The sequence below is a fragment of the Panthera onca genome, chromosome A1 (assembly GCF_046562875.1).
Source record: "Panthera onca isolate mPanOnc1 chromosome A1, mPanOnc1 haplotype 2, whole genome shotgun sequence".
Taxonomy (NCBI): Eukaryota; Metazoa; Chordata; class Mammalia; order Carnivora; family Felidae; genus Panthera; species Panthera onca.
The window spans coordinates 177,609,736-177,637,476 of NC_138339.1; the positions used below are offsets into that span (position 1 = coordinate 177,609,736).

The following is a 27,741-nucleotide window of genomic DNA, read 5'->3' on the forward strand; positions in this document are numbered from 1 at the left end:
CATGGTTATACGGTAAATTAATTTTTGACAAAGAAAGAAAGGATATGCAGTGGGGAAAAGACAGTCTCTTCAACAAATGATGTTGACAAAACTGGACAGCTACATGCAAAAGAATGAAACTGGATCACTTTCTAACAGTACACACAAAAATAAACTCAAAATGGATTAAGGACCTAAATGTGAGACCTGAAACCATAAAAATTCTAGAATAGAGCACAGGCAGTAATTTCTCCAACAATGGCCATAACAGCATTTTTTTAGATATGTCTGCTGAGGCAAAGGGAACAAAAGCAAAAATAAACTTTTAGGACTAAATAAAAAAAATGCTTCTGCACAGTGAATGAAACTATCAACAAAACTAAAAGAAATCCTACTGAATTGGAGAAGTATTTGCAAAGGATATATCTGATAAAGGGTTAGTATACAAAACCTCTAAAGAATTGCTACAATTCAACACCAACCCTCTCCCAGTAATCCAATTTAAAAATGTAATAGACATTTTTCCAAAAAAGACATACAGATGGCCAACAGACACATGAAAAGATGCTCAACATCACTCATCATCAGGGAAATGCAAATCTAAACTACAATGAGCTATTACCTGAAACCCGTCAGAATGGTTAAAGTAAAAAACACAAGAAACAACAGGTGTTGGCAAGAATGTGGAGAAAAAGGAACCCTTATGCACTGTTGGTGGAAATGCAAACTGGGGCAGACACTCTGGAAAGTGGGACAGAGGTTCCTTAAAATTTAAAAATAGAACTTCCATATGATGCAGTAATGGCACTACTTTGTATTTACCCCCAAAATATGAAAACACTAATTCAAAAGGATATATGCACTGCTATGTTTATTGCAGCATTATTTACAATAGCCAAATTATGGAAACAGCCCACATGTCCATCCATAGATGAATGGGTAAAGAAGTGGTGTGTGCGTGTGTGTTTGTGTGTGTGCATGCGAATGGAATATTATTCAGCCATAAAAAAGAATGAAATCTTCCCATTTGCAACAACATGGATGGATCTAAATAGTGTAAGACTAAGTGAAATAAGTCAGAGAAAGACAATCCATAGGATTTCATGTATATGTATAATTTAAGAAACACAAAAATGAACAAAGCTTAAAAGAGAGACAAATCAAGAAACAGACACTTAACTAATGAGAAAACAATGATGGTTATCAGAAGAGAGGTGGGTGAGGGGGATGGGTTAAATATGTTATGGGAATTAAAGAATACTCTTACCATTATGAATAATGGCAGTGTATAGAGTCAGTGAATCACGATACTGTACACCCAAAACTAATTTGACACTGTATGTTAACTATACTGAAATTAAAATAAAAAAAACAGTAGAAGAAAGAATTTTGGTTTCCTTATTAAAATGATAGCCTTGCAAACCAGGTGAGTTTCATAAAAGTGATTTTTTAATTTATTTATATCTTCTGTAACCATAAGAGGAAATAAACCTGGAGGCTCCAACTCAGGATTTTTCCAAAGAAAAGATCATCGTTCCAGTATAAAGACATGAAATTCTATCTTCACATTCTTTAAAACTCATAGAACTCAGATAACTGTGTTTTCATTGTGCTATATAGAATAGCAATATTTTCATAATTGCATTTGAATCATTAAAAGAAAGTTAAATTGTTTTCAATATAAATTGATTACATTCATTTTGTCAGGTTTGTGCTCTGAGGAATCTGGATTCAATCCTAGAGCAGCTGCATTCTAGATATGAGACATTGGGCAAGTCACTTAGTTTTTTCAGTTGATAGAAAGATAAAATGATGTTATATATTTAAGTCCTACAGCATTATGTCCCATAGAAAGCATTCATTAAATGTAACCCAAGTTACAGATCTATAGTAATGATTTAAGTGGCCAAAATATCAAATTAACTAAAAACATCCCCTGCTCTGATATTCTGGACATATCACCATTCTCTAAAATGTCCATAGTCTACTCCAATTTGCATGAACTAAGAACACCAATAATCTGATTGATGGTAATAATAGAATTAACATTTTAGACTATCAATTATTTGGATTTTATACATTTATTTGAAATATATTTAATAAACCTCTTCTATATACCAGCCAATGGTCTGGACAGTGGATAAACAATGGTAAACAGTCCTTGCCTGTATGAAGCTTACAGTCTAGAAGGCAGAGACACCGGAGTGAATATGTAAAGAAACAATTCACCAAGATAACTTCAAAATGGTAATACCCAAAAGAAAATCAACAAAGGTCATCCATTGAGTGATTAGGGGTCAGATCTAGCTTGGATTGGGAGCCAAGAAAATCCAGGATGAGGAACTGACATCTGAGCTGACAACTAAAGTACAAGAAGAAGCCAGAGAGGCAAAGGTCTCAGGTCTCAGTGTCCCTAGCTGCATCCCCAAGCGAGCAGCAAATGCAAAGGCTGTAAAGGAGGAAGAAGCTTGCTTATTTGCAGAACAGAAAGAAAGCTGACAGGGGTTAATAAAGTACAGTAAGTGAAAGGAAAGTGGGAGAAGAGGTCCAGGTCATGCAAAGCATTGGTCATGGTAAGAGTTTTGGAGTTCTTAAGCAGGCAAAGGAGACATCTGACTTGTGATTTAAAGATCACTGTAGCTGCTGTGTGAGCAATGGCTGCTGGGAGATGAGAGCCAAAAGAGTACATGGAATAGGAAGTTATCTTAATTCAGAAGACATGATGTGGCTTGGATTGAGGTGGTAGCCCTGGAGATAGAAAGACTGGATGTCCTATAATGTGTATGTTCCAAAAGGGCATATATAGAAGTAGATTGGTAAGACTTTTTGATATGATGAGAGATGAGAACAGAATATAGGAAAACTGTAAGGTTTTTGGCTTCAGAAATTGGGTAGTTTGTGATACCATTTACTGAGATGAGGAAATATAAGGAGGAAGAATTTTATGCAATGAGGCCAGTTTCCAAAGCCACATGGCCAACCTCAACTGTGGATGTGTTCTTTTTCTCCAAATAAGATGTGATTACTTGGAAACTGAGAAAACTTGGCACCTCCCTCATCCTTCTAAAATAACATTCACTTTCTAGCCCATGCCTAAAGCTCTATGCAAAAACTAGAATATTTATGCTTAACCTATGTCCACAAACCCTTATTTGCAATTCTGAGTTCCATTAGCTTGGAAAACTGAAAGATTTGTATAATTCTCTTGGTGGCAAAATTTACCTGCCCCTGTCTCATTTGGTGGCCAAATCCAGCCTGAATTTACATGAGGCCATTTATAGTCCTTATCCCTATTACAATTCATCCATCTTATTGCAAAAGTATTAACAACTTTGATTACAGTATCCCACTCTAGAATCTATTGGTGTTATATAGGATATGGTACATGTGTGATACTATATAAAATTAAAAGAAAATTAAGCATTCTGAAACATTTCTGTCTCAAGGTCTTAGAGAAGGGATTATAGAGCTTGTACTCTTAAACTATAAACTAGACAGTACTTTATTATGTGTTTTACTACTTGGTTAAAAAAATGTTAGATCCTTTTCTGAGAGAAGAAGAGTTTACAAAGTAGACTCTGAGAAAGCAACCTATTGACATTACAATTTCTTAGATTCAAGCATGGAGGGCAATGTAGGGGCCTCCAACATAATGAATTTGAGGGCAGGAAGGCTGGCATTTTTATGCAAGGAAAAGTCACACAGGCAGGTTAACAACAGATATTTCACTCTAATGACCAAAAAAAAAAAAAAAAATGGTGTCAAAACTCCTAATTATTCAGGAGTTAACATAACATGGAACAGCTCACACACTTAATTTCATTGATTCTAAGCTGCACAATTTCTACCTGCTAACTTTTCTGAAATTGGGATATGTCTTACAATTAATGGAATCTTAAAATAAACTCTGACCGGGTGGAAATGATGATGTGTTATTGCTTGAGCATATCCAACCTTGGCTGTTATTTTTGCCTGCATGGTGGGAAAGGTAAAATTTTCTGTGTCTCAATCATAAACTATCTAAGGACCTTAATAGGATCATGTCTTTGTTGATTTAGGCTGCTAAAACAAAAATACCATATACTGGGTGACTTATATATAACAGAAATTTATTTATCACAGTTCTTTCTGGAGGTTGGGAAATCTAAGATCAAGGCACAGGTAGATTTAGTGTCTGGTTCACAGAATGGCTATCTTGTAGCTGTGTCTTCACATGATGGAAGAGGCAAAGGAGCTCTCTAGGGGGTGTTTTCATAGGGGCACCAGTTCTTTTCAAAAGGGCTCCATCCTCATAACCTTATAGTCTCCCTAAGGCCCCACTTCTAAATACCATCACAGTAGGGATTAGGTCTTGACATATGAATTCTGAAGATATGTAAACATTTAGACTATAGTAGAAGGTTTTGAGTGTTACCTGAAGTCCTCCATTGTCAGCATCAGTTAATATCAAGAAAGCACCAGCATCAAAACTTACAAAATGTCAGAAGCTTGGAACAAGACCCCAAAGACAATATTGAGGCAGATTTTAGTAGCATCACCAGTGCTCTCTATGGCATAAATGGTGATATTTTATGGGAAAACAGAGGTATCAAAACTTTGTTTGAAGTTTTCCCAAAAAATAAAATCTTATGAAGATTTGTAATTCTTCCACCAATTTTTATTTTCCTTTTATTATATGCAGATATAAATCCGTTTTTCAACAAATATGAAATAATTCTAAATTATGAGAAAACACTGTGTCATTTTAATTGGTTGATTTTTAAAAATTAACTCTACATAAACCAATGGTGCATCTTATTTAATGTCTTATATTTGATGAAATACCATTCCCCTTTATAGACAGAGGCTCAAAGGACATGGCGGTGGGGATGGTGACTATGTAAAAGTGAAGATTCCAATCTCAGGTTATTATTCTTCAAGTTGGCTTTTTTTTCTTTTTCTGAGCCCAGGTTCATCTCTTACTTTCCCTCTGGCCTTTTTCTGGTACTCTGCTACTAATGCTTAAATGGAGCATCCACTTCATTAATTTACAGCATTTCTAGCACATAAACCTTCAAATACAGGTCAAAGACTGGACTTTGGCCACAACCAAATTAAGTGGATGTTTTCCAGTGATAGCATCTGCATAGAAACGTTAGGCTTTATTTCTTGTAAGTCTTGCCTAATGCAAGACAAACTTTGGATTTATATTCCTTGAGTCTTATGTAGCCTATAAGGTTTTTCCTTTGTCACTCTGTGTTAAGAGTATGAGACCATTTGTAAAGGTTTTTGATGTATAAAATTGTACACCTATAAGTTACAATAACTGCACACTGCCAAAGGAATTTTTTTGAACTTTCGTCTTTTAGCCACAGAACATTAAGTAGCACAATCCATTTTATATTTAATTTTATTTGAATGTCATAGTAACTAGGACATTAGTTTTGAGATTCTTTTAATTTTACTTGTATAATTTGACTAAAGCTGTACTCCATTAATGTCAGTTAAAATGTGCTAACAAGATTAAAAGAAACACAGATCTTAACTCAAAAAGCACTGGAAAGTAAATATCTTTGTGGATGTTTTCTGTAAATATTTTTTGAAATGGCTGTAAGGCATATTTTCTAAGTAAAGCATCTATAGTCTAACTGTTAAATGAATAAGTTAAGGGACAAACTGCTTGGGTGTGAATTACAACTCTGCATTTAGTTGATTAACCTTAGGCAAGTTACTTATTTTCAATGTTCCAGAGTTTTCTCATTTATAAAGTAGAGGACGCTAAAATTGTATAACTATCTTATACAATTGTTGGACAATCAAGTTCAATTCATACTTGTAAGCCACTTAGAACAGCACCTATTACAGAATTAATAATAGATGTTTATTATTGCTGTTAATTTTTAAAATCTCTTTTATCTCTCTCTCTCCCTGAAGTCCCAATCATATTGGTAGTTATTTCTCAAATTTATTTCCCTGTTATCTCTCAAACTCTAGCCTGCTACATTCCACACGTTCTTCCAGATCACTTCTTTTCTTACCTTTTTACCAAATGGAGCTCTGTTCTTTCTTGAAGAAACTAATTTAGATTTTGTAGGCACCATTCTCCACCCATTATCTCATCCCAGTAAAAGTCTAGAGTCCAGTAAAAGTCTTGAGCAGATAAATAAAGTATGTTTGTGAGAAACACCCATGATTGGTACAGGACTACTGAAGTTAGGAAGAGAGAGACTGTTATTTCCAATATTTAATTTTGTGTCCATTTCTGTATGTTCCTGTGGGAATTTTCTCAATTCTATTTGTAAAAGTTACATACCTGGAGAGAGGAAAAAAGATGGCAGCGTAGGAGGACTCTGGGCTCACTTCGTCCTGCTGATTGCTTAGATTCCACACACATCAGCCTAAATAACCCCAAAACTGCCGGAAGACTAGCAGAATGGACTCTCTGGAGCCAAGCATAGACAAGAGGCCCAAAGAAGAGGGTAGGAAGGGCAGAGAGGTGCACACTACATGGATTGGCAGGAGGGAGCCAGGGCAGTGGAGGGGCAGCCCTCCAGGCAAGGCAGAGCCCCAAAGTCTGGCTTGCAAAAGTGGAGGGGCCGGACTCTATGAGTTCTGACAGCCAGCGGGACTTAACATCTGGAAAGTTAAAAGTCAACAGCTCTGCTCTCGGAGAAAGGGGAGGGTGAGAGGACACCTGGAGGGAGAGTTGTTGAGCCCCAGAAGGACAGAGCTCGATGGGGGAACAAAGGCAAGCGCCATTTCCCTCTCCCATCCCCCAGCCAAAATCCCAAAGGGAACCAGTTCCTATCACTGAACTTGCTTGTACCTTACAAACGCCCAACCCTGTGCTCCTGTGGATCCATCCCTCGGACGGGCCTGCCTCCCTCCAGATGCTGTAGGGCCCCTCCCACAGGGGACCACCTACAGCAAAGCTAGCTAACCCTGCCCCTCCCGCCCCTATGCACCGATCCACCCCAGCTAATATGCCCTTGGCCAGGTCCCATCGAAGCAGCACCACAAGCCTGGCTGTGTGCAAGCAGCCCAGACAGGGGCCACACCACTCCACAGTGAGTCCTGCCCCTGGGAGAGGGGAAGATAAGGTACACACCAGTCTGACTGCGGCCCCAGCGGTGGGCTGGAGGCAGACATCGGGTCTGACTGCAGCCCTACCCACCAACACAAAGTTTCTTTGGACAGCACAGGGGAAGTGCCCTGTAGTTTGGAGCTACTGCAGATCCTACCCAAAATGACGAAACGGAAGAATTCTCCTCAAAAGAAACTCCAGGAAGTAGCGACAGCTAACAAATTGATCAAAACTGATTTAAGCAATACAACAGAACAAGAATTTAGAATAATAGTCATAAAATTAATTGCTGGGCTTGAAAAAAGCATAGAGGACAGCAGAGAATCTATTGCTACAGAGATCAAGGGACTAAAAAATAGTCATGAGGAATTAAAAGATGCTATAAATGAGGTGTAAAATCAAATGGAGGTGGCCATAGCACGGATTGAAGATGCAGAGGAGAGAACAGGTGAATTAAAGGATAAAATTATGGAAAAAGGGGAAGCTGAGAAAAAGAAAAATAATAAAAATCCAGGAGTATGAGGGGAGAATTAGAGAACTAACTGATGAAATCAAACGGAACAATATCTGAATCATAGGAAGTCCAGAAGAAGAGAGAGAAAGGGGCTGAAGGTGTACTTGAACAAATCATAGCTGAGAACTTCCCGGATCTAGGAAAGGAAAAAGGCATTGAAATCTAAGAGGTACAGAGAACTCCCTTCAGACGTAACTTGAATTGCTCTTCTGCACAACATATCATAGTGAAACTGGCAAAATACAAGGATAACGAGAGAATTCTGAAAGCAGTTAGGGATAAATAGGCCCTAACATACAAAGGTAGATACATAAGGGTAGTAGCAGACCTATCTACTGAAACTTGGCAGGCCAGAAAGGAATGGCAGGAAATCTTCAATGTGATGAACAGAAAAAAATATGCAGCCAAGAATCTTTAACCCAGCAAGTCTGTCATTCAGAATAGAAGAAAAGAAAAAGGTTTTCCCAAACAAACAAAAACTGAAGGAATTCTTCACCACTAAACCAGCCCTACAAGAGATTCTAAGGTGGACTCTGAGTGAAATGTTGCAAGGACCACAAAGTACCAGAGACACCACTACAAGCATGAAATCTACAGATATCACAATGACTCTAAACCCATATCTTTCAGTAATAACACTGAATGTAAATGGACTAAATGCTCTAACCAAAAGACATAGGGTATCAGAATGGAAGGTGCCTGGGTGGCTCAGTCGGTTAAGTGGCCAACTTCAGCTCAGGTCACGGTCTCATGGTTTGTGGGTTTGAGCCCCGCATCGGGCTCTGCTGAGAGCTGAGAGCCTGGAGCCTCCTTCAGATTCTGTGTCACCCTCTCTCTCTGCCCCTCCCCAGCTCGTACTCTGTCTCTGTCTCTCTCAAAAATAAAGTAAAAAATGTTTAAAAAAAAAGAATGGATAAAAAAACAAGACCCATCTATTTGCTGTCTACAAGAGACTCATTTTACACCTGAGGACACCTTCACATTGAAAGTGAGGGGATGGAGAACTATCTATCATGCTACTGGAAGTCAAAAGAAAGGTGGAGTAGCCATACTTATATCAGACAAACTACTTTAATGTTTTTTTTTTATTTCATTTTTGAGAGAGACAGAGACAGAATGCAAGTGGATTAGGGGCAGAGAGAGAGGGAGACACAGAATCCGAAGCAGTCTCCAGGCTCTGAGCTGTCAGCACAGAGCCCGATGAGGGGCTCAAACTCACGAGCTGTGGGATCATGACCTGAACTGAAGTCGGCCACTCAACCGAGTCACCCAGAAGCCCCAGACAAACTAGACTTTAAATTAAAGGCTGTAACAAGAGATGAAGAAGGGCATTATATAATAATTACAGAGTCTATCCATCAGGAAGAGCCAACAATTATAAATGTCTATGCACTGAATTCGAAAGCACCCAAATATATAAAATAATCACAAACATAAGCAATCTTATTGATAAGAATGTGGTAATTTCAGGGGACTTTAATACTCCACTTACAATAATGGATAGATCATCTAGACACATGGTCAATAAAGAAACAAGGGCCCTGAATGATACATTGGATCAGATGGACTTGAGAGATATATTTAGAACTCTGCATCCCAAAGCAATGGCATATACTTTCTTCTTGAGTGCACATGGAACATTCTCCAAGATAGATCGCATACTGGGTCACAAAACAGCCCTTCATAAATGTAAAAGAATGGAGATCATACCATGCACCATGAAATTAACCACAGGAGAAAGTCTGGAAAACCTCCAAAAGCATGGAGGTTAAAGAACATCCTACTAAAGAATGAATGGGTCAACCAGGCAATTAGAGAAGAAATTAAAAAAATAATATGGAAAAAAATGAAAATACAACAATCCAAACGCTTGGAATGCAACGAACTCAGTCCTAAGAGGAAAATACAATGCAATCCAGGCCTATCTCAAGAAACAAGAAAAATCCCAAATACAAAATCTAACAGCACACCTAAAGGAAATAGAAGCAGAACAGCAAAGACACCCCAAACCCAGCAGAAGAAGAGAAATAATAAAGATCAGAGCAGAAATAAACAATATCAAATCTAAAAAAACTGTAGAGCAGATCAATGAAACCAAGAGTTGGTTTTTTGAAAAAATAAAATTGATAAACCTCTAGCCAGGCTTCTCAAAAAGAAAAGGGAGAGGACCCAAATAGATAAAATCAGGAATGAAAATGGAATTATTATAACCAATCCCTCAGAAATACAAGCAATTATCAGGGAATACTATGAAAAATTATATACCAACAAACTGGACAACCTGGAAGAAGGGACAAATTCCTAAACACCCACACACTTCCCAAACTCAAATGAGAAGAAATAGAAAATTTGAACAGACCCATAACTGGTGAAGAAATTGAATCAGTTATCAAAAGTCTCCCAACAAATAAGAGTCCAGGACCAGACAGCTTCCCTGGGGAATTCTACCAGACATTTAAAGCAGAGATCACACCTATCCTGCTCAAGCTGTTCCAAAAAATAGAAAGGGAAGGAAAACTTCCATACTCATTCTATGAAGCCAGCATTACTTTGATTTCCAAACCAGACAGAGACCCAGCAAAAAAGAGAACTACAGGCCAATATCCCTGATGAATATGGATGCAAAAATTCTCAACAAGATACTAGCAAATCGAATTCAACAGCATATAAAAAGAATTATTCACTATGATCAAGTGGGATTCATTCCTGGGCTGCAGGGCTGGTTCAATATTCACAAATCAATGTGATACATCACATTAATAAAAGAAAAGATAAGAACCATATGATCCTGTCAATCAATGCAGAAGAATCATTTGACAAAATTCAGCATCCTTTCTTAATAAAGACCCTCAAGAAAGTTGGGATAGAAAGAACATACTTAAGCATTATAAAAGCCATTTATGAAAAGCCCGCAGATAATATCATCCTCCATGGGGAAAAACTGAGAGCTTTCCCCCTGAGATCAGGAACACGACAGGGATGTCCACTCTCACTGCTGTTGTTTAACATATTAGAAATTCTAGCATCAGCAATCAGACAACAAAGGCATCAAAATTGGCACAGATGAAGCAACAGAAAGACAAATAAAGAAACTGATCCCATTCACAATCACACCAAGAATCATAAAATACCTAGAAATAAACCTAACCAAAGATGTAAAAGGTCTGTATCCTGAAAACTATAGTAAGCTTATGAGGGAAATTGAAGAAGATACAAAGAAATGGAAAAACATTCCATGTTCATGGATTGGAAGAATAAATATTGTTAAAATGTCAATACCACCCAAAGCAATCTACACATTCAATGCAATCCCAATCACAATTGCACCAGCATTCTTCTCCAAGCTAGAACAAGCAATCCTAAAATTTGTATAGAACCACAAAAGACCCCAAATAGCCAAAGTAATATTGAAGAAGACCAAAGCAGGAGGCATCACAATCCCAGACTTTAGCCTCTACTACAAAACTGTCATCATCAAGACAGCATGTATTAGCACAAAAACAGACACATAGACCAATGGAATAGAATAGAGACTCTGGAATTGGACCCACAAAGTATGGCCAACTAATCTTTGACAAAGCAGGAAAGAATATCCAATGGAATAAAGACAGTCTCTTTTTTTTTTAATTTTTTTTTAACGTTTATTCATTTGTGAGACAGAGAGAGACAGAGCATGAATGGGGGAGGGTCAGAGAGAGAGGGAGACACAGAATCTGAAACAGGCTCCAGGCTCTGAGCGGTCAGCACAGAGCCCGACGGGGGGCTCGAACTCACAGACCGTGAGATCGTGACCTGAGCCGAAGTCGGCTGCTTAACCAACTGAGCCACCCAGGCGCCTCGAGACAGTCTCTTTAACAAATGGTGCTAGGACAACTGGACAGCAACATGCAGAAGAATGAAACTAGACCACTTTCTTACACCATTCACAAAAATAAACTGAAAATGAACGAAGGACCTGAATATGAGACAGGAAACCATCCAAACCCTAGAGAAGAAAGAAGGAAAATACCTCTCTGAACTCAGCCACAGCAATTTCTTACTTGACACATCCCCAAAGGCAAGGGAATTAAAAGCAAAAATGAACTATTGGGGTCTCATCAAGATATAAAGCTTCTGCACTGCAAAGGAAACAATCAACAAAACTAAAAGGCAACTGAAGGAATGGGAAAAGATATTTGCAAATGACATATTGGACAAAGGGCTAGTATCCAAAATCTATAAAGAGCTCACTAAACTCCACACCCAAAAAACAAATAACCCAGTGAAGAAATGGGCAGAAAACATGAATAGACACTTCTCTAAAGAAGACATCCAGATGGCCAACAGGCACATGAAAAGATGCTCAATGTCACTCCTCATCAGGGAAATACAAATCAAAACCACACTGAGATACCACCTCACGTCAGTCAGAGTGGCTAAAATGAACAAATCAGGAGACTATAGATGCTGGAGAGGATGTGGAGAAATGGGAACCCTCTTGCACTGTTGGTGGGAAGGCAAACTGTACAGCCACTCTGGAAAGCAGTGTAGAGGTTCCTCAAAAAATTAAAAATAGATCTAGCCTATGACCCAGCAATAGCACTGCTAGGAATATACCCAAGGGATACAGGAGTACTGATGCATAGGGGCACTTGTACCCCAGGAGTACTGATGCATAGGGGCACTTGTACCCCAATGTTTATAGCAGCACTTTCAACAATAGCCGAATTATGGAAAGAGCCTAAATGTCCCTCAACTGACAAATGGATAAAGAAGTTGTGGTTTATATATACAATGGAATACTACTTGGCAATGAGAAAGAATGAAATATGGCCTTTTGTAACAATGTGGATGGAACTGGAGTGTGTTATGCTAAGTGAAATAGGTCAGGCAGAGAAAGACAGATACCATATGTTTTCACTCTTATGTGGATCCTGAGAAAGTTAACAGAAGACCATGGGGAAGAGGAAGGGGAAAAAAAGTTACAGAGAGGGAAGGAGGCAAACCATATGAGACTCTTAAAAAACTGAAAATAAACTGAGAGTTGATTGGGGGTGGGAGGGAGTGCAAAGTGGGTGATGGGCATTGAGGAGGCCACCTATTGGGATGAGCACTGCTTGTTATATGGAAACCAATTTGACAATAAATTATATATAAAAAAAAAAAGAAAAAGAAAATCTCAAGCAACAACAACAAGCAAGAGCTCTGTGCTAACAACCTGGAGCCTGCTTGTGATTCTTTGTCTCTTCTCTCTCTGCCCTGCTCTTCTCATGCTCTGTTTCAAAAATAAACTTAAAAAATGTCATTGAATATTTAAAAAAAATAGAACTACCCTATGGTCCAGCAATTGCACTGCTAGGTATTTACCCAAAGAATACAAAAATACTAATTCAACATGATACCGGTACTTTGATGTTTATAGCGGCATTATTTACAATAACCAAATTATGGAAACAGCTCAAGTGTCCATCGATAGATGTGTGTGTGTGTGTGTGTGTACACACACACACACACACACACACACACACACACACATACACACAGGAATATTGTTCAGACATAAAAAAGATGAAATCTTGCTGTTTGCAACAACATGCATGGAGCTACAGAGTATTATGCTAAGTGAAAGAAGTCAGAGAAAGACAAATACCATATGATTTCACACATATGTGTAGCTGAAGAAACATATTGAATATGCAAATAGGAAGAAAAAAGAGAGGCAAACCAAGAAACAGACTTTTAACTATAGAGAACAAGCTGATGGTTAATAGTAGGGAGGTGGGTGGGGAATGGATTAAACTGGTGATAGGAATTAAGGAGTGCACTTGTTGGGATGAGCACCAGGTGATATATAGAAGTGTTGAATTACTATATTGTATGCCTGAAACTAATATTATACTATGCTAACTGGAATTTAAATAAAAACTTAGAAAAAAGAGTACATAAAAAGACATTTATTAAAGTTACTCATATTAAAATTTAGTTCTTTGTTAGGCTTATAAATCAATTTATATAGTTGTGATACTAGAAGAATTTAATACCACTTTAAAGAGATCTTTAATTAATAGTTGGTGATATTTAAAACTTAAAGATTAGTAAATATTTTAAATTAAATTCTCATTTCATGTATTCAAATATACTTTTAAAGTAATCTGATTTTCTGACTAACCAGCTTTCAAGTACTCAAGTAATACTTCTACTTATTAAACTTATTGAAATGACTATTTGTAAGTTCTATTAAATGTCCAGTATTTTTCATTAGCATTTCATTTACACTTTTCAGCTTTAAATCACAAGTTGAAATCAATTATTCAGTGACACATATTAAATTAGAATCACAAGGCTGTTCTAATAGCACAAATTCCCGTGAACATTACACATCATAGAAACTAAATGCCCACATATCTTAATACAAAAATATTAACACAATATGTTTGATTCTCTTAGGCCTTTCTGTACTTAATTTTATACCCTTCCTCATTTTAATGAATCTTATTTGTTAAATAAACAATGATATTATCCCAAGCAATTTGGAGGATAGCTTCTCAATTGGTTATGACTGCATAATGACCAGGGACATTTGAGAGAATATTCTCTGGACTCTTTTTCATGACACTGATGAGATACCCTGAGTCCTGTTTATAGGCATAGCCCTAGTAGCCTCAGCAGTCTATTTTTCAGTTTTAATCATGGAAATCTGAAATTCCCACCGATGATGCTACATTATTTGATTAGGCTCTACCATTTCTTTGGCTCTTAATATTTAAATGGCCTTCTTTGCCAATTATGAAGATATTCAAAACTGGGGGGATCCCGGATTTGTTTCATATTCTTTGTATCTCTTTGGGGCCATATAACTTTTGCAAATATAATAGTAATATCTGATTAAATTTTGAATATCTGTCATAGTTTTATCTATTTGGCCAAATCTTCAAAGATCCTTCTACTGTCAAAAAAGAATTTGAGACTTTCTATTTGTTTAAACAATATCAGAGTGGTGGTTCTATGACTTAACTGCCAAAATAATCGAGTACATGCATGTTGAATGGAATTAATCAGTGCTATTTGTTCAATCCTTTTTTTGAATATATAAATTATTAAATAAAGTGCCTTCTCTATAAACTTAGAACTATGTTTAAGAAGTGAGAATATAAAGAGTCCTTGTAAATTTTTTAACTTCTCTAGTTGTAAATACTGTCATATTGGACCATAACTTCCCTTAAGCCCCAGCCTCCTAGATCCCCTTAGAAAAAGTAGTATCATTGATTTCTCATGACAATATATGGAACATAAGCACAACGGGGACACAGATCAGAGGTTTTGCAGCAGCAGGCTGTAGTAAAACCACACTGCCTATAGAATGGGCTATGACACAGGACCAACGGCAGGAGGAGATATGGGAAGTGAAGGGAGGAGGGACAGGTCAGGAAATGGTAAACAGTGTAGCCTTATTTCAACCCCACCCTCAAATCTTTATATATTCTAATGAAAACAGATTTAAAAATAGTATGTTCTTTGTTTTTGAGTGATTCCACCCTTCATATTACTAGAAAATTCATTACACAAATGATAAATCAAATGGCAAAAACAGCTCAAATGCATTCCTAAATCTTAAAAATATCTTTCTGAGGTGAGACTTAGTATGAGCTAGTCAACTTTTCACAGTTTAAGGCAAAGAGGCAAGGGGTCACTACTAGTAAATCTCTTCCAAAAAGCCATTTCAAAAACACTACCAGGGGCGCCTGGGTGGCTCAGTTGGTTAAGCGGCCAACTTCAGCTCAGGTCATGATCTCGCGGTCCGTGAGTTTGAGCCCCGCGTCAGGCTCTGTGCTGACAGCTCGGGGCCTGGAGCCTGTTTCAGATTCTGTGTCTCCCTCTCTCTGACCCTCCCCCGTTCATGCTCTGTCTGTCTCTGTCTCAAAAATAAACATTAAAAAAAATTAAAAAAAAACACTACCAAATTTGTTTTACTAATTTTTTAAATTTTTACTTTTTTTTTACTTTTGCTTTATCTAGATCTCAAATAAGTTTATATATATAATATATAAATATTATATACAGTGATAATATATATAATACATATAATAATTATATATAATATACAAACACATATATATTATTATATATAATTATTATATATATATTATATATATAAATACCGAGCTGTACTGATAGCTCAGAGCCTGGGAGCCTGCTTTGCATTCTGTGTCTCTGTCTCTCTCTGACACTCCCCCACTCATGCTCTCTGTCTCTCAAAAATAAATATTAAATAATTTTTTTTGTAAATAAAAAAATAAAGTGGTGATTTTCTAATGGGGAAAACTTATATACCCTAGACCACATTTATACACATAACTTAAAATAGAAAATTGAGCTTTTCTCAATTCATATGCTTTCCACCTTTGCTTTCAGTAAATCATTGTTTGGGTTTGAATTATCATGGTTCCAATTATATTTTGGTAAATGGTTTTGCTTGGAACAGGCTTCCAGAATACTCAAGTCAGTAACAATTAGTTTTGAGGGATATGCTTCTTTGTTTTTAATGACTTTTTTGATGTTAATTTACTTGAGTGGGGGTGGAGAGAGACAGAGACACAGAGTCTGAAACAGGCTCCAGGCTCTGAGCTGTCAGCACAGAGCCTGATGTAGGGCTCAAACTTATGAGCCGTGAGATCATGACCTGAGCCAAAGTTGGACACCTAACCGACTGAGCCACCCAGGCACCCCAGTATGCTACCTTTTTTTAAAACCAGTATTTTCACTTTGTAGTTGTTTTTTGTCATTAATACCTGTGTTAACAGCATCCAATCATCCGATGATAGGGTGCAGCTGCAGGTATTAGCTTAGGAAACAGGACATTGATTTAGACTAGAATACATGTTTCCTTATACAAAGAAAGTAAAATGCTAAGTGAACATGAGTCCATTACTCATGTCTGATGACTAGAAATTCACACCACCCAAAGATCTCATTTATGGGCCTGAAACTAAGACAAATGCATGAAGCTCTGTGTGTGTGTGTGTGTGTGTGTGTGTGTGTGTGTGCGCGCGCGCGCATGCAAATTATGTTTTATGTTGAAAAGAGCTAAAAGTCAGGTGAAACTCTTACATTTCAATAAGACATTACTTCAAAAAGTATATCAGTTTCCATCAATAGGCAAGCAAATTTGTGTTTGGTAATTTCTCCTTTTCTTCCTTTCTTGACACATTTTCCTAAGCCAGTACCACTCTAAACTGCTACCGGCCATGTATTTAACAGTGCAATCAGTGGTTGTAGTGATACTTATTTGTAACACAGACCACTGTTTTTATGGTGCTCTCCTGATCTATATATTCAATACTTTACATGGGGTTTCTAAGGTTCACAAAATTATTTGAGACAATTTGATAATTGAAAGAAATCTGCATTGTCAAAGTGAAGAACTGGGCAAAATGTAAAAATAATTATAACAATTAGGGATAGGAAAAGAAAGAGAATAGAATGCTGTTAATTCTAATTAACAGAATTCTGCCTAATTCAGATTCCAGGCAAGAGAAATAGTCATTTATAGAATTATCTGGAAAATTACTTTTGTGCTTTAATTCATTCGGATGGTATAAGCTTTGGCCTTATTGCTGGTTCATATTATATACATATATATTATGATTAAATTCAATAAATACATATCTTAGTAAAATGACTTTTTTTTGACAGAAAGCCTTGTATTCTAGTTTTTTTTTTAAACTCAACTTTTCTTTATGGTTGTCACCGAATCCTGTTGTCTGCTGTAGTTTGAATTCAGGTGGTGAATGCTTAACTGTGTGGTTTTACTCAAGTATGAAATTAATAATGGAGCTGGGTTTGTTGTGTGGTCTGACTCACTTTCCACAACTTGAGGAGGTTTCAGAATTATGGCTTCTATTAACATTTCTTTGTCAGGGATTTATGCACCAATCAGATTTGCCCCCAACCTGAATCAATAGAAGTGAAGTAATACTTTTTGCTGTTCTTGATTTTGAAACCAAGAAGATACACTGGTCTCACCTTGTTGAATCATTTCAAACCTCCCATTGATTTTAATATGTCCAGCTTGATGGCCTGTGCATCTGATGTGATTATTACTACAGTGGTCAAGAGCTTGGAAAACAAAATAGAGCCACTGAAAGATACTTCACTAGGATGAAATTTATATCCTCAACTTCCAAGGAAAATTTTTTTACATTTCCCACGAAGCACAAGCTAATGTCTTTACTATGACTCATTTACTGTAGTGAAAACTTACAACGAGATTCAACCTGAAGGCAGGCCGGTACATTGATAGAAAAAAGCATTAGAGCAAACCATATATATCCTTTTGTGTTAAAAACTAGAGCGTTTTTATTTAAATATTACTTATGAGAAGTCTAAAATCTCGTGAGAAGTATACAACAACTGAATAAACACAGCAGGAGTAAGGAATAACATAATTCCAAAAAACAAACAAACAAACACATTATCCATCTGACTTGTTTTACTTTAAAAAAAATCCTCTCCTCTGTTGTATCCTTTGGAGTAGAGAAATACAGCTCAACAAGTCTAGTTACCACAATTGTAGTGGGTTTTTATTGTTGTTGTTTTTGTTTTAGCTTATGTTTTCCCCAGTGAGAGCTTTTTCAGTAGGTTTTACTATTAAATCAGTTCAATGCAGAGCTCTTCCTTTACTGAGAAAGAAACATTTTGATTGAAGACCTATTTCAACCTTGAAAGGGTCAGTTAAATTTTACCCCAGCCAATGGCTTTATTGTCTGTGTTGCCTTGAACTGTGTTTCAAATAATAGGGCCTCTGCTCTATTTTTAAATCTAGTACTTTCAAGCGTGTGTTGCTTCTGTTTCTCCTAAGAGGAAGGGTGCTGAAGGCAATTTTTAAAGTGATCTCAAAATCGTTTTTTACAAGGAAGAAAAATAAAAATGCATAAATATAAAACAAACCTTAGGCACCATCATTATTATTTTTACTTTATGAGAAACATAGTTTTCAGTTCTTTAAGAAAAAATAATTTTTTTAGAAAAATCTTGATACTTCATTTGTACTTTTACACAGAATTCAGTTGAGTATCATGTGTTACAATAAATGAAGGGAATAAAATATCTTAGATATGCATTGTAGCAAAATCTGTATTCTCTGCTTCCAAAATGTGTTTTTCATTGAATATGTTAACGCTACCAATAGTAGCATAAAAATTCTTCTCCCTCCTTTACCCCAGTTAATTTCTCCTGAATGCAAATATCTGAAATTCCACAAGTAAAGACTTTAATTACAAAATCTTTAATGTTTTCAATGTCACTGTAATTTTCCAAATTTTTGTTGAAAAGAAATTCTTCAGGGAAAAGTAATATTTTAAAAGTTACCATTTTCACTTATGTCAGAATTAACTTTGGATCCATTTCTAAGATTGATGTTGATCAACAAAAGAAAACCATGCCCAGTGGGGAGTGGGTAAGAGAGTAGGTGACTTGGGATGAAAAAGACCAACATTCCATTAGTAAATTTAACCAGTTGCATCCAGGAAACTTAAGGCTTTTAGAAGATTGAATGTTTACACAGAGGAAAGGTTTCCCCTTGCCCAGGTTGTAGACTAGGCTTCAGATTCAGTGTCAGATAGCATGTTTCTCAATCAAAAGCTATGTTGTACTACAACAGAAACTTCAGATTATTAATACTGGGGTGCCTGGTGGCTCAGCTGGTGAAGCATCCAACTCTTGATTTCAGTTCAGGTCATGATCTCAGGGGTTCGTGAGTTTGAGCCCTGCATTGGACTCCTCACACTGACAGTGCAGAGCTTGCTTGGAATTCTCTCTCCCTCTCTCTTAAAATAAACAAATAAACTTAAACAAAATAAAGTAAAAAATTAACACCTGGTATTTTTTTCTAGCCATGAATATTCCCTACTCAGTTAGCAATGAATCTCCTATTTCCACTGGGAGAACCTATGAAAACTATGTCCTGTTCCATGCAGCTGATCCTAGCTGGAAAGGTCTAAGGAGATGTGCCTATGGTAGAAACACAACTTACAGGAATAGTCATGTCATGGCATTTCTTTCTTTCTTTCTCTTTCTTTCTTTCTTTTTATTGATTGATTATGAAATTTATTGTCAAACTGGTTTCCACACAACACCCAGTGCTCATCCCAACAGATGCCCTCCTCAATACCCATCACCCACCCACCCTCCATGACATTTCTAATTGCTGGTGGTACTTGGATCTTTTCTCTACTTTTGACTCTGGATGATTTCATATATTTCCATGTATTCATTTATTTAAATAAATGAGTTTTTTTTATAAGTTTATAAATTTTGAGAGAGAGAGAAGCATGGGAGGGGCAAAGGGGGAGGGAGGGAAAGAGAATCCCAAGCAGGCTCCACACTGTCAGCACAGAGCCTGATGTGGGGCTCAAACTCATGAACCGTGAGATCATGACCTGAGCTGAAGCCAAGAGTAGGATGCTTAACCAACTGAGCCACCTGGGTGCCTGGCCATTCCTTTAAATACTATATTGTGCTGATGATTTCCAAGTTAAAGTCTCAGCCAAGACATCCTCATCTGATCTCCAAATTCACATGGGCAGACATGTCCGTTTGGTCCTCTAATAAGTATCTCCACATGAATATATCTAAAAGTGGACTACTGATTCATACTTCTATCCAACCTTTGTTTTCTCCCCTTTTGTTGGGTTCCCCATCTGAGTAAATGCAGTAATTTTCAACAGTTTCTAATTGATCTCAAACTTGGCACCTGTAAGTCAGTGGTGGTTCATTCACTTTCTCCATTCCTATCTCTGCTATATAATCCTTCAGCAGGTGCTAGTTAATCAAACAGCTCTACTTTTCACTGTTTCATTGTGATTGCCCAAATTGAGGCTGCCATAGTTTCACATCAGAGATGCTTCTACAGCCTTCCAACTGGCTTTCCCACTTCTACTCTGGTTTCCCTTAAAATCTAATTTTCACATGGTAAGAAATAACAAGTGTTGGTGAAGATGTGGAACACTGTTAGTGGGAATGTAAATTGGTACAGCCACTCTATAAAATAGTATGGAGGTTCCTCACAAATTAAAAACAGAAATATATATGATCCAGAAATTGTACTACTGGGTATCCACCCCCCCAATAAAACCAAACACTGATTTGAAAAAATCAATGCACCCTTATGTTCACTGAAGCATTATTTAGAACAGCCAAGATACAGAAACAACTTAAGTGTCCACTGATAGAATAATGCATATGGAAGATGTGACACACACACACACATATCTGCACACATATACAGAAATATCATGCAGCCACAAAAAAGGATGAGATCTTGCCATTTATAACAACATGGATGGATCCAGAGGGTATAATGCTGTGAAATAAGGCATAGAGAGAAAGACAAAAACTATATGATTTCACTTAAATGTGGAATCAAAAAAAAAAAGAATAAAGAGCAGAAACAGATCCATAAATACACAGAATAAACTGATGGTTGCCACGAGTGGAGGGCGATGGTGGGGATGGGCAAAATGGGTGAAAGAGAGTGGGAAATACAGGTTTGTTTTTTTTTTTTTTTAAAGTAAGCTCTACCCACAACGTGGGGACTGAACTCATGACCCTGAGATCAAGAGTTGCATTTTCTACTGACTGAGCCAGCCAAGTGCCCCCCAGGTTTCCAGTTATGGAATGAATAAGTAAGGGGAACAAAAGGTACAGCATAAGGAATATAGTCAATGGTACTATAATAGTATATGGTGACATGGTAGCAATACTTGTGGTGAGCATAGCATAATGTATAAACTTGTCAAATCTCTATGTTGTACACCTGAAACTAATATAACATTATGCGTCAACTATACTTAAAAATCTATTCTTCATATGGCAACCAGAGGGGTATTTTTATTCATTTTCCTTTTAAGTTAAATTATGTCATGATTTCTGCTGCACATAGAATCAGTATGACATCTCCCACTGTACCTAGAATCAAACCTTTACCTTGTTTTCTAAGATTCTACATTATTTTGCTACTGCCTCTTTCTCCATCTTCATCTTCCACCAAACCTCATCTCTCACTCACTCCTCCAGCCTCCCTGGATTTTATTTGCAGTTCCTTGGACATTCCAAGTTTTCTCTCATCTCAGGAATTTGGTACACGTTCACTCTGTTTAGACTATAATTCACCCCACTTTTGAAGAGCCGTTCTTTTTTCCCCCTCCCCCTTACCTTTTAGGTCTCAGAATAAATATCATCTATTCAGAGGAGTCCTGGCTGACCACTGCACACTTTGTCCATCCATTATTATCTACCCAAGCATAATGTTTATTTCCTTCATCTTTCTACTAGGCAACAAATTGCAGGAGGTCAGGGAAGAAGCTTTTCTTTTCACTGCTCTCACTCAGTGTTCATCATGACTAGTATTTGGGTATTGAATGGAATGAATGCCCAGTTTCTTCAACTGACCCAGCCTTCTTGAAGGCAGTCTGCTTGCCTCTCTGTATTTTTTTTAGAGCTTCTGCTGTTTTCATTTATTTTCCCTATTGCTTTCTGAACACTTTCTGCCCCTTGGGTTTCTGTACATTATCTTGAGTTTGTTCTCCAGCTTTGAATCCATGGGTGTCCATCTGATCAATTCATTTAAACTTATTTGTGAACTCTTTAAATGAAAGGCAATCTGTTGGACATGGCAGGACACAGAACTATAAGAAAAACAAAAGCCTATTCTTATGCCATTGACACATCTTTGGAAATAGGTATGAGGCAGAGAGAAAGGGAGGAAAGATAAGTAAACAAATAACAAATACATTTGAATAAAGAGACACAAGCATGTATAGAGAATTACACGGATTTCAAAATGCCTCACTATTATTTCTTACTGCTGATGTACTACTTAGCCCAAAGCCTTAATTTGCTGACTTTTCAGACCCAACAGCATGCTTTTTATATGCTCTGGAATTTGTCATGATATTAGAACTGAATATAATAGACTTTTTTGTTACTTGCATACATTTTTACACATTTATAAACTTATATATTTCTGTGCATTTGTTCAACCCACAATTACTTTGATGAAAACAAAAGATTTAGAGTAGCTTGTGTTATAATTATAATAACAGAAAATTCAACTGATTACAGCATACTATTAAATATGGCACAACCAGATTCACCACCTCGAAATGGTGATGTTACCCAGAAGATATACCTTTGACACTCATGCATATCAGCAGCAACAATGTAAGTTTTCACTGAAGTATTCTACTCACTCTCTTCTTCTTTTTTTAATGCTTATATTTGAGAGAGAAACAAGGTGCAAGTGGGGGAGGGGTCGAGAGAGAGGGAGACATAGAATCTGAAGCAGGCTACAGGCTACAAGCTCTAGGAACAGAGCTGTATGCGGGGCTTGAACTTGCAAACCACAAACCATGACCTAAGCCAAACTCGGATGCTTAACTGACTGAGCCACCCAGGTGCCCCCTACCCACTTTCTTATAAGTAAAATTTCATTAAGGTTTTAGAATTCACAAGTGAGGTAACTGCTCACTTGAATGTATAGAAAAGTTTATTCAAACTTATAGAAATGTTTAGAAAAGGTTAAACCAAAACTATCATAGTCAATATAATTTTTTTTTCATTCTTTATAAGGATAGTAGTTCAGCAATATAAAAATTCATCATCACTTCACATTGGTCTTTTTGATTATTGAAACGAATCTGCAAGGAAACCAGCTAGAGTGTTCATGTCCATCAAACCTTGTATCCAAATTCAATGAGCCAGTGGTTATTAAAAACTCGCGGAAGCTTATCTGCATAGCAACCTCACTCCAGCAAAAACTAAAAACACAAATAAAAACAAGGCAGAAAAAGCTGAAAGAATAAAATTGTAAGCATTTGAATTTTGCAGTATCAGATTCACTTTAATAGTAAAAGATGAATGCTTTGTTTAAATCTATTCAGGTAGATAGAAAGTTTTTCTAATCACTAACAAATTAATGGCTAGTATTTTGTGTCTGGTGTCTGGTCAATTTAACATTGGTAAGGTGAGTCAAGTTTATTTAGCCAGCCATCAAGTATGCATAAAACACACAGAAGAGTTTCCAAAGTTGCATAAGAATGGTGATCAATTCTCAGAGTAATTTATCAGCTTAAATATATTGATATTTTAATTTTCAATTCATGTGTTTGGTAGAACTAGCATTCACTTGCTAATGTGAATGGAACTCATATGGGATGGTATTGACTAAGAGAGGCATGAAGGAGAAATTGTATACTTTATCAAAACAAAATATTATGAACAAAACTTCCCTGAATAAACCCAGTTTCCTGCCACCAAGGAACATAACACTCTTTTCAGAAGGTTGTGAATGAGTTGACTAAAATTCAGACTCTTTTAAAAAACCAACACCATAGACTGCCATCAATACAGTCACCTCTATTTGGATACATTTTTTTCTTTCTGCCCAATGTTCTGTGTTGTACACGAGAACATTAATTAATCAGATGGCGTTGCAACAAATTCATTTGAGAATAACTGACATTGAGATTGAGAATAAATCTCTTTTCTTTCCTTTTTTTCCTAAAGGACAGTATGAGTCCTAGACTGAACCAAATATAACCTAGTCCTTATGCTGGAGGAACACTCATCACATTTTACAGAATTACCTGAAATACAGCTCATCACTGTACACTGATTTAACATTTTGATAAAACTAAATTCCCAGAATAAAAGGGTGTTTAGAACTAGTGAACACCAAATTTGACCATTTTGAAGTTAATGGAACATAATGCAATTGTATTATTGTTGTCTTAAAATGTTATTGAGATATTTCATACACTTAATGAAGAAAATTGAGAAATTTCATAAAAAAGCCATTTTTCTGAGATTTTAATGCATAGTTATGATAAATGATTCGAGGTATAGTATTTTATTATGGAAAATAGGTGGCAATATCGTTATTACTTCACTTTCCAGGATACATTATGAGCTCGTTGTAATATAATTTAGTTTAGTAGAGTGCACCAGCAAAACAAGTATTCTGTTACCACACAACTAATCTTTGTAACAGCTGCACATTTACCATCCTCAGCTGCTCCAGTTACAACAATCATCCTTTTAACAGCCTGACACCTGTCTCTTATTATATTTGAGAGCAATTGTTAATTTCCTTAAATTTTCCATCCCTTTTAGTGTCTTTGCCTTGCTTTATTTCTCTGATGCACATTTACATGGTCTATTATATTAATTCCCTCATTTAATCTTGAAAACCTAAAATTATTAGGAAGTTAATTGTGCAGGGATCAGAGGTTTTTCTCACTTACAGCATAACTCTGTTAAATGACACAGTTTGTTCCAGCTTCTTGCTGACACTGCAAGGGATTGTCTAGAATGAAGAGTTCAATTACTTTCACAGTGCTAATCATATATCATTATGTAGAAGCATGAATCCTTAATTCTCAAGCCAGGGCCCGAAGCAGCATAGCAGCAATAAAGGACACATTCCAAATTCCTCTGTCCACTGCAGCATGCAGGTAATAACCAAAGAATAAAATAATTGTGTCTACTTGGCTATGCTCTTTATTAATTTGAATATTTGATGCCCACAATGAATCATGTTCCATTAATTTTTATTCACCCACACAAGATTTTTGTCAGAATTGATTTGGAATGCATTGTGCAAGGCCAAATACATATTTACACTCTTTTTTGAGAACTTTTCCTCCAGAATTTAAGAAATGTAACTTTTCAAGGTACAATTAAAAGTTTGTAAAAAAAAAACACTGAACCAAGTCTTGCAGGCAAATAATTTCTCAGCTTTCACAAAGCCTGATTGCTCCTTCTCCCCCCACAATCTTGGACACATAGGTTAATGTGTAACCTACACTATTCTCTTATTCAGTTTTCCCAAGGTCAACAAAGAAATGGAATTGGAGTGAAGAATATTTTGTTTGTTTCAGAGGCAGGAAAATGGCTTATGAAATCTCAGAGCAGGGTGTAACCTCATTAAGATAAATGTAAAAATAACTCACCAATCACAAGTTATGGAAACAGGAAATCGATGCCTGTGTTTTGTAACAAAGGCACTCTTACATTTCTGGCATTAGAAACATTTCTGTTACCATTTTCTTTCCTCTTCTTCCCTCTCCTCTCTGTTGGCCTGGGCAGGAAACTCTCTGGCTCCTTCTGTTAATGTTTCCTGCAGCCAGTTTGCTCTGTCACCTGCTCAGCTGCGGCCAGAGAAGGCTGATACATCTCCCCCCTTTACTCAGATGAGTAACTTGCAAATCTGAAGAGTTATAATCAAGCTTGCTCTTTGGAAGAGAAACATGGATAGCACAGTCCTTACTGTTCAACTTTTTTTTTTCTTGCTAAAGCTGCTCAGGGTCTACTACCTATGTTATACTCTCTGTTTTTAGGCTACATGAAACTATAAGAGTATTAGAAATGTTCTATAGTTGCAAACACATCTATTTACTTACAGAAAACTCCAAAAAGAGTTTTCTAATGTAATTGCTTCAATCAAGTAGCAAGGTTGGCAAATAGTTTCAGTTTCATTTTTTTTATTTGCTTGATTTTCTCCAAAATCGAAAGGAAAAAGTTATTTTCCTTTTTATTCTTCCTCCCTCTCTACCTCTTTCCTTTGTTTCTCCCTTCCTTCCTTCCTTCCTTCCTTCCTTCCTTCCTTCCTTCCTTTCTTTTTGGTAAAAGGGTCAGTTTTGTGCCCTTTTGTATTTCATGTACCTAGGTCCTAATGCTAGACTTTAGTCAGTATTCAGTTAACATTTTTTCTGTGACTTTTATAAATCACCTGTAAATTTAATATTCAATATATTATCTATATTTAAAATGTATCCTGTTTTCCAAAAGTTGAACCTATACATTCAAGATCTTTCCTGTTGTTCAGTACCTTATATAGCATAATGATGAAACTAAACAGGTACTCTGCTTCATATAATTGAAAACTAGTACTTTTTGCAAAATTCATTTCTATAGAGATAGCAGATACTTTTGGGGGTTACCTGGTAATCTTTTGCCTTTGTTACATAATTCACTTTACGGTGAACACAGCTTAAAAATATTACTGTATTACTCTGTAGATATTTAATAGTATTATAGTTTCTCCAGGTTTTGATAGAACATATGACCAAACTGGGTTGAATGCAATGAGACTGGGAACAGCCTGGAACTGGAGAGTTGTTAACTGTAATTAATCATTAATTGACTTATGTATACTTGGAATAGGTCAAAGTAGTTATGATTACTTACCCTGGTTACACTTTAAAATGGCACTGAGATCTTTAAAAAAATAAAAACCAATATCAGCCCAATGGAATCCGAGGTGGGGCCTAGGAACCTGTATTTTAAAAAGCTTCACAAGTGGTTCTGATGCAAAGTGAATGTGGGAATCCTTGAGCTTGAGTTTTAGTAACATTAATGAAAGAAAATCAGCGTGGGGCCACTTTGAGTACTTCAACTATTGATCCCTATTTACTCCTAAGCCTCTTACTATTCTTTTTATTTGCTTTTGCACTTGCATATTTATGAAAATATTAAAAGTTTGGGTTGGATGAATAATCTGACCAAATCAATATTTGCTCCCATACATTATCTGGGGCTTAGCTACTCTCTTGATATTTTAGTAGGTATTTCAAATTAGCCTTCTTAAATATTTTATCTCATCTGAAAAACTGCCATTCTGAAATTTACTACGAAAAACCTATTTACATTTGTATGTATTTTATTGTCACTAAATTATACAGTTTTACTGTCTGAAATAATGCTTAGGTTTGTTTTCCCAACAATCATCTCCTTCAAACTCAGACATCCCTTTAATTCTAATACAACAGGATTTTGGAATCATGCTCAGTTTATAATTTTAGAGACTGATTATTAATGGTCATTAATATATATTGTTGGGTACTATTCCAGTTTATTTTTTTCTGATTTTAAAATAAAATCAATTCTTACATAAAAATGCTAAGTTTTGTAATTTTAAATTTTGTTCATGTAAATATAGTCACAAATCAGAATACATTCTTAGTTCATGTATCTTAATTGTTTAAATAGTCACATTAAATACATTCATTCTTATTTTTTTCTAATCCTCAAGAATTTTTTCCTTGGTGTGACAAATCCCTTCCTTTTTGTTTTCCAGATTCTGTTTTGTTTTGTTTCTTTCATTCACTATACTTTATGAGTGGCCAGTGGCTGGCACATGTAGCATAGA

At 36.4% G+C, this 27,741-nt stretch overlaps 1 long non-coding RNA gene across 7 annotated transcripts in view; it reads right to left on the bottom strand.

Annotated features, from left to right (window-relative positions):
- Positions 1-27,741, bottom strand: part of LOC144612810 (uncharacterized) — a 234,411-nt gene that overhangs the window by 149,978 nt on the left and 56,692 nt on the right. The gene's annotated exons all lie outside the window — the stretch shown is intronic.